Source organism: Agelaius tricolor, unplaced genomic scaffold, assembly GCF_023055355.1.
Source record: "Agelaius tricolor isolate 1412-34295 unplaced genomic scaffold, bAgeTri1.0.p SCAF_19, whole genome shotgun sequence".
NCBI classification, from domain to species: Eukaryota; Metazoa; Chordata; class Aves; order Passeriformes; family Icteridae; genus Agelaius; species Agelaius tricolor.
The window spans coordinates 17,313,711-17,324,992 of record NW_027269279.1 but is presented as its reverse complement, the minus strand read 5'-3'; the positions used below and the strand labels follow the sequence as shown (position 1 = coordinate 17,324,992).

Below are 11,282 nucleotides of genomic sequence, written 5' to 3'. Positions count from 1 at the left end.
TTCCATATTTATTTTTACTGTTATAATTATATAATTTTTCTTCCTGAGGAGGAGGGACCTCGAGGAGCGGCTGATGAAGAGGCAGCGGATGCAGTTCGCCGAGCGCCTGGTAAGGACAGCCCGGGATCCCCAGCCGCAGGCTGGAGAAGTCCCCCTAGCCCCGGTGCTTGGTGCGGGGGGCTGGCAGCTGTGCCCCCGCCCGGCGCCGCAGCCGGGCCCGCCAGCCCGCGCCCCCCACGCCGCTCCCTGGCCTGGGCCGTGCGGGCCGGCTCGGCCGGTGCTGGGCGCGGGGAACGCCCGGCCGAGGGGCAGAGCCCGCGCCGAGCCTTTCCTGCCGGCGCTCCCCGCAGCTGCTGCAGGACGAGAGCCGAGCGGCCGAGCAGCTGCGCTGGGCGCTGCCGCGCCTGTGGAGCCCACAGAGGCCCGTGCGCCAGGCGGCCGTCGGGATCATCGGTGAGCCCCGAGCCCGGCGCCCCTCCCCGCCCCCGGCCCGGCTGCTGCCCCGGCGGCAGCGGGAGCCGCGCCCGGGCCGCTGCAGCCCCGGCCGCCCTCGGCGCTGCCGCCGCCCTCCCGCAGCCAGCCGTGCCCTCGGGCGGCAGCGCGCGGCAGGGGCCGGCAGGAGCCCTGCCGGGGCAGGAGGGCGTGCGGCCGCAGGGCTGGCAGCGCCCGTGCCGGGCAGCTGTGCCGCCTGGCGCCGCCACGGGCTCTGTCTTGCCAGGGCTGGCCGGAGTGCTCGTGAAGGGACAGAAGGAGGAGCTCCAGATCCTCAGCGAGGGTGAGTCAGGGCATCCTGGCCCCGGAGCTACAATCCGTGCCCGGGCTGCGGAGGGCTCTGCTCCCCGTGCGGACCAGGGGCGGCGGGGGCAGAGCCCGGAGAGCTGTCAGGGAAACGTGGGCGATGCGTGGCCAGCACCTTCCGGCCGAAGCCATGGCAAGAGCCGGCTGGGATGGCCCTGGCAGGAGGCTTTCCTTGGATTCCCTCAATCTGGCCTCTGCGCGTGGCTCTGTTCCTCTCTCTTCCAGCTCTTCAAGCCCTGAGGGAAGATGAGAGCCCATCCTGCCTCAGCATACTGATTCAGCTGACCTTTGAGAGAAGATCTGCAGGACTTTGTTCATCTGCTGGATCAGATGCACCGGCGTCCATCGGCGATTTCCAGTTCCCACTGAAGATGAGAGCACCTGCAGAGCAGGATGGACCAGCTGGAGCTCCAGGCACAGCTCTTGCTGCTCAGAGCTGAGCCTGTGGGAAGCTCCAGGAGCTCCTGCCATCTCTCTCCCTGTTGGCAGCTCCCTCCCTGCAGCCCTCAGGCCCTGCCCACTCCCTTTTTTTATCTCCCAGCTCACCCCTTCCCTTTGCTTTCCCTTAATAAACAGCTTGGGTTTTTCACTTGAGCCGCGTCTCCGTGGAGCTGAAGGGACACAAAATCTGAGCCCGGGCATGTGCAGGGCCCTGCTGCCGTTCTCCTCCCCGCTGCATTCTGTGCAGGGACAGAGAGGAACAAGGGCAGCTCAGGCTGCAAAGGTCCCTGTCCTGCTGCTCCAGTTGCACAGCCCTGTGGAGTTCAAGGTTGTGCTGAGCACGCTGAAGGGGACAAGGACCCTGGGTTTTAGAAGAGCCAATTTGAGTTTGCTCTGATCCCAGCCGTGAGGGATTCCATGGTGTCCTGGTTCAGGGCAAATTTTGGGGAGAACCCCCAGAGGGGCTCCTCTAGGAAAGCAGATTCAATCGGCCCCTCCCCCCAGCTGGTCCAGGAGAAAATACCTCCTTGGAGAAAAGTGGAAAAAATCTGTTTATTAAATAATAAAACCTAAACAATATTAAATGATAAAACCCTTGCGGCTCCAAAAGAGATGACAAACTGAGAAAGTCCCCTCCCTGGGTTGTAGCTCAGCTCACCCAGTCTCTGATCAGTCTGTCTGGTGCTGGAAATGTCACAGGCCAGGCCCAGCCCGGTGGGCCACATGTGCAGCTGCCGGTGCTCCCCTGAGTGTTCAGTCCAGAGCAGGTTTGAACAGGTCCAAAGAAAAAGGGAAAAAACCCACAGTCCAGGGAACTTCCTTGCCTCAGCAAGCTAAAACTAACTAAAAGCAAAGGAGAGCTCTGTTCCGCTGTGTGTCCATCCGCAGACAACACAGTCCAGGAGCGGGAATGTGGAGGAGTGAGTGCAGTGTCTGAAAACAAACTGCTGCTTCTTCTTTCCCCCCTTCACTCTCTGCAACAAGTCTTAAAGGTGCAAATTATTATTCAGCATAAACAGAACAAGATGATTTGGGATAAAAGCATCATATAGTCAACCTTGGACATTCCACCCCTTATCCCCTGTCATGGTTTGATGCTGGCACAATGCCAGTGCCCTCATGAAAATACCTTCTCCCTTGTGTCTGCTGTGAGATGTGACCAGGAATAAGCAAAGCAGGCTCCCACTTAGAAATAAAAAAAACCCTCTTTATTAACTAAACTAGAACTCTAAGTAAAAAGAAAACACACAGGGAAAATTAAAACCTTCCAAAAACATTTCCTCCTCCCCCCACCAAATTTCAATACATCCATCCCCCAAATTACCAACTCTCAGTCCATTACCACCCTTTAGGTAATCAATTTTCAATACATCCATCCCCCAAATTACTACCTCTCGGTCCATCACCACCTTTTAGGTAATCAATTCTCAGGTCATCAAGAGGAGAGGAGTCCTTCTTGTGCCATAGGCTTCCCCTGGAAACACACTTGATACCTCTTGTGTTTCCTGTCACACATGGCACTGCCCGGAGAACATTTGCCATCTTCCTTCCATGCCCAGTGCTCTCACCACTGCGCATGGACCAGGGCTGCTTCTAGGGTTTTCCTTTTAAGGATGCTTTGTCCAGTTCCAAAAAAGAGCACAGTCTCTCACTTTTGGGACAGCTGTCCCCCCCAGATTTCACCCCCTGGGGCTGAGGGGTCTCGAGAACAGAGATCTTCTCCACTGAAGATCGAGGGCACCAACCACCACCCTCCTCATTCACTGTCTCTGTTCATGCACTCCCATAACATCACTGCACTCTCTTGGCTCCAAGCCGTTGCCTCTCCCTAAATGCAGTCTCCGTGTCACAGGGAAAAAAAATGGTTCTGTCCATGGCTATACAAGAAGAGTCCAGCCAAAAGCCACTCCATCATCTCCTCCCACCTAAGATTCTTCTCCACTTCTTTTTTCTTTCCTCTTATCTCATCTCTTATCTCTCTCCTTATTCAGCTCCAGGAGGATCAGCATTTGTAAGGTTTCCACGATGCAAGAAAAGGGTCAAAAATCTCAGTCTCTGCCTGTCCAGAACTCCCACGCTGCCCTGCCGGGCACCTTCTCGCCGCACCCCCCACCCCCATCCCCTTTCTCCTTTTTGGCTGGCAGTGCTATCAGATTTCAAGGTGGCACAAGCACAGGCATAGGCTGGCTCTCTCTCTCTCTCTCTCTCTCTCTCTCTCTCTCTCTCTCTCTCTCTCTCCTGGGGGGGGAGTGGGGGTGGCTCCCCGATGCCTCTTGGTGCTCCTCCACCCTTCTGTCCTCAAGGGCCTCTTCACCTCCCATCTCTGTCCAAGCCCAGCCTACCTCAGGCTGCATGGCTGCCCGTCCCCCACCCAGCAGCAGACAGCTGGGCAGGGCAGGTCTGACCTGCTTCCCTTGCCGGAATTCAAGAGAACTTCCCTCACGAGTGCAGACAGCTGGGCAGGGCAGGTCTGACCTGCTTCCCTTGCCGGAATTCAAGAGAACTTCCCCCAGGAGTGCAGACAGCTGGACAGGGCAGGTCTGACCTGCTTCCCTTGCTGGAATTCAAGAGAACTTCCTCCACCAGTGCTCTGCTTTTTAACCTGTGTTCTCAGAGGCGTATCCATTGTCCCCAGTGGCCACACCAGGTGCCAATATTAAAATCTGAACACCTATTGGTGACCACAGCATATCCCAGAAAACCTACTTCCTGTCAAACCACGACATCTCCATATTGTCATCTTACTACTAAAACTAATATAAATTCTAACTTTACAAACACATACATTATACATCCAATATACAGCTATACACAAAGGTAATAACATTCAGCAAACAGTGATTTACCTTTACACATAGGTCTCACCCAACAATCAGATCTCCCTGAGGTACACATTGTGATCTTCCATCTTTTTGCATTATCCACCATGTGCAACCTGGTCCCTGAGCAAAAAGAACCCCACAAATGGGTTTGTCTGTATTCGAGGCAGAATTAATCCAAACTGTCTTCTCTAACAAACTTCTGACATGTACCACTGGGACTTTGTCTCCATCTACTCTATGCAAAGGCTCAGATTGGGCAGGGCCCACTCGGTTAGTAGAGCCTCGGGTGTTAACTAACCAAGTGGCTTTTGCCAGATGCTGCTCCCAGTTTTTGAAAGATCCCCCACCCAAAGCTTTCAAGGTGATTTTTAATAGTCCCTTGTACCTCTCCACTTTGCCTGCAGCTGGTGCATGGTAGGGGATATGGTACACCAACTCAATGCCATGTTCGCTAGCCCGGGTGCTGATAAGGCTGTTCTTGAAATGAGTCCCATTGTCTGACTCAATCCTCTCAGGGGTACCATGCCTCCAAAGGACCTGCTTTTCCAGGCCCAGGATGGTGTTCCGGGCAGTAGCATGAGACACAGGGTGGGTCTCCAACCATCCCATGGTGGCTTCCACCATGGTCAGCAGGTAGCGCTTGCCCTGGCGTGTCTGGGGCAGTGTGATGCAGCCAATCTGCCAGGCCTCCCCATACTTGTACTTGGACCCCCGCCCACCATACCATAGGGGCTTCACTTGCTTGGCCTGCTTGATGGCAGCACACATCTCACAGTCATGGATAACCTGAGAAATAGTCCATGGTTCAATCCACCCCTCGGTCTCGTGCCCACTTATAGCTGGCATCTCTGCCCTGATGGCCTGAGGCATCATGGGCCCATTGAGCTAGGGATATCTCTCCCTTGTGTTCCCAATCTAGGTCTATCTTGGACAGCCTTATCTTTGCTGCCTGGTCTACCTGCTCATTGTTTTGGTGCTCCTCCTTGGCTCTACTCTTGGGAACATGGGCATCTACATGGCAGTTCTTCACAGGTAGCCTCCCTACCCTGGTAGCAATGTCTTTCCACTCATCAGCAGCCCAAATTGGTTTTCCTCTATGCTGCCAGCTGGACTCTTTCCACCTCTCCAGCCATCCCCACAGAGCATTGGCTACCATCCACGAATCAGTGTAGAGGTAGAGCTTTGGCCACTTCTCTCTCTCAGCAATGTCCAGGGCCAGCTGAACAGCTTTGAGTTCTGCAAGTTGGCTTGATCCACCTTCTCCTTCAGTGGCCTCTGCGACCTGTCCTGTGGGGCTCCATACGGCTGCTTTCCACTTTTGTTTCATTCCCACAATGTGGCAAGAACCATCAGTAAAAAGAGCGTATCGTGTATCTTCTGCTGGCAGTTGATTGTATGGTGGAGCTTCTTCAGCCCGTGTCACTTCTTGTTCCCCTTCTTCAGCGAGACCAAAGTTTTCACCTTCCGGCCAGTTTGTAATTATTTCCAGAATCCCAGAGCAATTCAGTTTACCTATACGGGCGCACTGGGTGATAACAGCAATCCATTTGCTCCATGTAGCACTGGTGACATGGTGAGTGGAAGGAACCTTGCCTTTGAACATCCACCCCAGCACCGGCAGTCGGGGTGCCAGGAGGAGTTGCGCTTCTGTACCAATCACCTCTGAGGTGGCTTGGACTCCTTCATAGGCAGCCAAGATTTCTTTCTCTGTTGGAGTGTAGTTGGCTTCAGAGCCTCTGTAGCTTCAACTCCAAAATCCCAGTGGTCGACCCCGAGTCTCCCCAGGCACCTTCTGCCAAAGGCTCCAGGACAAGCCATGGTTCCCAGCTGCAGAATAGAGCATGTTCTTCACATCTGGTCTCATCCTGACTGGGCCAAGAGCTACTGCATGAGCAATCTCCTGCTTGATCTGGGCAAAGGCTTGTTGCTGCTCAGGGCCCCAGTGGAAAGTGTTCTTCTTGCGGGTGACCAGGTAAAGAGGGCTCACCATCTGACTGTACTTAGGAATGTGCATTCTCCAAAAGCCTATGGCACCTAGGAAAGCTTGTGTCTCCTTCTTATTAGTTGGTGGAGACGTAGCTGTGATCTTGTTGATGACGTCTGTAGGAATCTGACACTGTCCATCTTGCCACTTCACTCCTAGGAACTGAATCTCATGAGCTGGTCCCTCTACTTTGCTCTTTTTAATGGCAAAACCAGCTCCCAGGAGGATTTGGATGATTTTCTCTCCTTTCTCAAACACTTCCGCAGCTGTGTTCCCCCACACAATGATGTCATCAATATATTGCAGATGTTCTGGAGCCTCATCCTTTTCCAGTGCAGTCTGGATCAGTCCATGGCAGATGGTAGGACTGTGCTTCCACCCCTGGGGCAGCCGGTTCCAGGTGTACTGCACTTCCCTCCACGTGAAAGCAAACTGAGGCCTACATTCTGCTGCCAGAGGAATGGAGAAAAATGCATTGGCAATATCAATCATGGCGTACCACTTCACCGCCTTGAACTCAAGCTCATACTGGAGTTCTAATATGTCTGGCACAGCAGCACTCAGTGGTGGAGTCACTTCATTCAATGCACAGTCCACAGTCCACAACAGTCAATCTCCATTCAATGTACAGTCCACAGTCAATCTCCATTCTCCTTCAGATTTACGCACAGGCCAAATGGGGCTGTTGAAGGGTGAGTGGGTCTTGCTGACCACCTGTTGGCTCTCCAGCTCTTGGATCATCTTATGGATGGGAATCACAGCATCTCAAGTGGTTCTATACTGTCGACAATGAACTGTGGAAGTGGCAATTGGCACCTGTTGCTCTTCTCCCCTCAGGTGTCCTACTGCAGATGGATTCTCAGACAGCCCAGGCAAGGTGTTCAATTGCTGCATGCCCTCTGTCACTACAGCTGCTATCCCAAATGCCCACCTGATTCCCTTTGGGTCTTTGAAAGACCCTCTTTGGAGGTAATCTATGCCCAAAATACATGGGGCCTCTGGGCCAGTCACAATAGGATGTTTCTTCCACTCATTTCCAGTCAGGCTCACATCAGCTTCCACCAAAGTGAAATCCTGGGATCCCCCTGTCACACCAGCAATAGAAACAGACTCTGTCCCTACATGTCTCAATGGAATTAATGTACCTTGAGCACCAGTATCAACCAAAGCTTTATACTATTGTGGTTCCGATGTGCCAGGCCAACAAATCCACACAGACCAGAAAACACGATTTTCCCTAGCCTCTACCTGGCTAGAGGCAGGGTCCCTCTAAGCCTGGTTATCCTTCTTTCCCTGGGCATATGTCTTGGATGTTCCTTCAAGGGGATTGGACATGTCATCATCAGCATCATACCTGGCAGCTCGGCTATGGGCAACTGGAGCTGCTTTCCTTTTGGTGGAACTCCCTCTCTTAGCCCTGTCTTCCTTCAATTCACGCACCTGTTGTGCCAGAACAGCAGTAGGTTTTCTACCCCATCTCCTTACGTTTTCTCCAAAATCATGCAGGAAGAACCACAGGTCAGCTTGTGGGGTGTACCTTCTCTCGCCATCTGGGGAACATCTGTGTTGGGCACCAGAACCTGTGATCTGTACTGCTGAGATTTGGAGAAGGTCTTCTTTAATCTCCTCTCTGAGCTTCTTATGATTCTCCTCTATCTTGTCCTCTAAGTTCTGCAGACGTGTTTCCACTGCTGCAATTCTGGCATGTGTTGGGCCATGCACAGCATCTGCATATGCTCGGAGCTTCTTTGCCATATCAAGCATGGTCTCATCCCTCTCATCCCTCTTCATTATGGCTAAGGCAGAAGCATATTCATGTGGCCCAAGTCGCACAAGTTTTCGCCACATCACAGACACGCATGGTACCAAGTCTGGATTCCTAGTTGTTATGTCATCTGAGAAGATAATCTCTGCCACTGCCATCTCTCTAAGGCCTTGGATCCCTTGCTCTATGGTCTTCCACTGTGTTTGTTGCATATAAAGATCATCTGCACACAGGTATCTTTGTGCTACACTTTCCAAGAGCCATGCCCAGAGGCTGTGAGGGTTTGCCCCCCTCATCATTCCTTGGTTGATGACAGGATCATGTGACAAGGATCCCAAATGCCTCGCTTCAGTGCCATCCAGAATTGTAGCCTCGCCTGCAGCATCCCAGAGACGGACTAACCAACAAATTATGGATTCATCAGGTCGTCGAGTGTAATCCTTCCATAGGCCACGAAGGGCTTCAAGGAAAAGGACTCAGTATTGGCTTCTGATCTTGTGCCTGCTGCTTTGACTCCTGATTTTACATCAGGAAGCATTGAGGGTCCTCCTCCTGTATCATCATCACCATCATCCACTGGTCGATCGGTCTTGTCCATGCACTTTCCACTTCTAGTGCTGGTAGCAACAGCCATTGGTTGAGGCTTATTGTCTGGTTTAGCTGCTGGCTTAGGCTCGCTATCTGGTTTGGCTGCTGGCTTCAAGCCTGGGCTGTTGGCTGCAGCCTGAGGGACTGGGATAGCTGCTGATTTATCTCCCTGCCCCCCTGCCTCTGTCTGCTGCCCGACAGTATCTAGCAATGTGCGATAAGCACAAGCCAGGGCCCAGCTCACTGCAATGATCTTTTCCTCCTTAGGGTCATCCTGCTACTTCTCTTTCAGGTATTTCCTCACCTCAGCTGGGTTCTGAATTTGTTCATGGGGAAAGTCCCAGACTATAGGGTCAGAGAATTCCTTCAGGATTTGGCCCATATCCTCCCATTTCCCACACCACTCATGATTTTCCACACCTGGGTCTACTCCTGGGTCAGGGGTCTCATCAGCCCGTCTAGAAATCTCAGCCCTCATTCTAGAGAAGCTGCAGACTGTAGAGAGGAAGATTACCAGATTGAATACCAGAAAGATGGTCTCAAACATTCAGGGTAAACTGAACATTCTCCAATAGCGATGTAAAAGATTCAGAGGAGAAAAAGGAAAGCAAAGGCTGAAAAGCCACATCCCCTGCTCCTCCTCTAACAAACTGGGAGCATAACCATAGCCACGAGCCATTCATACCTGGAGCAGACCCCAGCATGTTTATATATGTTTATTCTTACAAATCATTACCACCAAGCCCAGCAGGAGAGCTATTCTGGTCACTCCTCCTCTGCTGTAAAAACTATGTATTAGGGACAATGCTAGAGCTATTTCTGGATAAGAAAATAAACCTAGGGACCATAGAGGTATTAAGATCTCAAAAAACCCTAGGGACTAGAAATGCATGCAAGCCTTCACCCCAAGAGACATTATGAATTCAAGAAGCATGGCTATTAATTGCTTTATACCAACACAGAGTAATGGCAACCAAAATGCACTCAAAACGGTTTTTTCCACTCTCTCTCGAATCCCACGTGTTGGGCGCCAAATTTTGTCCTGGTTTAGGGCAAATTTGGGGAAAACCTCCAAAGGGAGCCCCTCCAGAAAGCAAACCCCCACGGCCCCTCCCCACAACCGGGTCGGGAAGGATTCCTTGGAGAGAAGTGGAAAGAACCTGTTTCTGTAACAGGCACAGCACCCCCCAGCACACAAAAGGAACAATACCAGGTGACACCACTCTTTCACCGCTCTGAAATGATGACAAATTCAGAAAGTCCCTCTTGGGGGTGGTCACTCTGTTCTCAGTCTGTCCTGTGCTGGGGCAGCTGCTGCAGCCACAAGGTGCAAACTCTCAATGTTTCCCAGGTCCCAGTCCGGAGCAGGTTCAAGTGGGTCCAAAAAAGGAAGAGGAGAAACAGCCCAGGGAAAATTTAGACTGCTTAGCTAAACTAACTAATGAGCAGGAGCAAAAAGCAAGAGCAAATCAGGAGCAAAGCAGAAGCAAGTGCAAAGCGAGAAGCCAAGCAAAAGCAGCACGCATGTACTGCCCTGTCTGTGTGTCCTGCCAGCCGTGGGGGAGCGGCTGATAGCAAAACCAAAACAAAACATTCGCTCTTCACAGCCAGTCTTGAAGGCACAGAACATGATATCCAGCATAAACAGATGGGGATGGGGATACAAGCATCATAATGTCACCCTAGGACAATAACAAAGTTTGCTTTAGTCCAAAATGCTGCTGAGTTTCAAAAGAAAGTCTTTATCATAGACTGCACAGCTGCAAAAATACACATTAACAACTACAAGATATTTAAGGACAGAAAAGTGTGTTTGAAAATGCAAATATAGTCCTATTTTATACTTTTCTCAGTAAAAACATTTGAGACAAACAGTGTTGAAGTCAACAAAATAACATTATTGAACCCAACTCTGCTCTTTAAGGTGATCTTCAGTAAAAAGCTTGACACAGAAACATACAGAAATGTATTTTATAGTAATTTTCCCTTCCCAAAAGGCCTCCGATGTTCCTGCATGGCTTAGGAAAGCAGTAAGAAGTCTTTATGTTTAGTTCTCACAGAAAATGTGCAATGACTTTTGGTTTTTGCTATCTCAACCTTTGTACAAAGGATGCTAAATCCCAAAGGAGAGAGTGATTTCAGCATTGCCTTGGGCCCTTTCTTTAATGCTGGTACAGTTCTAAAAGCCCTACTTTGATGGGACAGAAGAACCAAGAGAAAAGAAAAGGTACAGGAGAGAAAAAAAGGTGTCACAAAAGTGCAGGAGGGAGGGGGAGAGGCAGGACAGGGAGGACCCAGGACACACAAAACAGAGTTGGGGCCCAGGGCCTGGGATTGGCTGCAACTCCAGCTGTCAGTGCTGCTTCTTCTCCTTCAGCCTCTCTTCCTGCTCAGCATCTCAGGGGGCTCGCCTATCCTCCACCTAAGAACAACCTGAACACTAAGAATAATTAGAATAGGCAAAGCTGTGGCTTAAATATTACTTTGAAATGAAGAGCTGGAGTGCACAGCCCAAAGATCATGGGCTACCACATCTGGGTTTGCAGTCCTGCAAACCAAGACTTTCTCTCCTACAGAAACTCCTACCAATACTGAGCAGCTTTGCCTAAACAAGGATTTGAGGACTCTGCCACATTACAATACACTATATATCCTTTTTCACTGTATCCAATACAGCAGAACTGGCATCTTCCACCTCTCTTAAAAACCAGAGACAACAGCACAGTGCCTTAGGACATGCCAGGAATGTGAGGCAATCTAAGGGATGGCAGTGGGTGTGTCTGCATCAGCAGAGCCCCACCGAGTCCTGCCCTGCTGCTCCCGAAGCTTTCCAGTTCCCTTCAGCCCAGGGCCAGAGAGCTTCCAGTTCCAGGGAGTGTCCCAG

General features: G+C 51.4%; 1 long non-coding RNA gene across 1 annotated transcript; it reads left to right on the top strand.

Moving 5' to 3' along the window:
* Nucleotides 1–435: 435 nt before the first annotated feature.
* Nucleotides 436–1,353, top strand: LOC139598432 (uncharacterized). Its single transcript, XR_011681871.1, has 3 exons — nt 436–453; nt 719–775; nt 1,024–1,353. It is a non-coding gene; the product is annotated as an uncharacterized lncRNA (long non-coding RNA).
* The last annotated feature ends 9,929 nt before the right edge of the window (nt 1,354–11,282 follow it).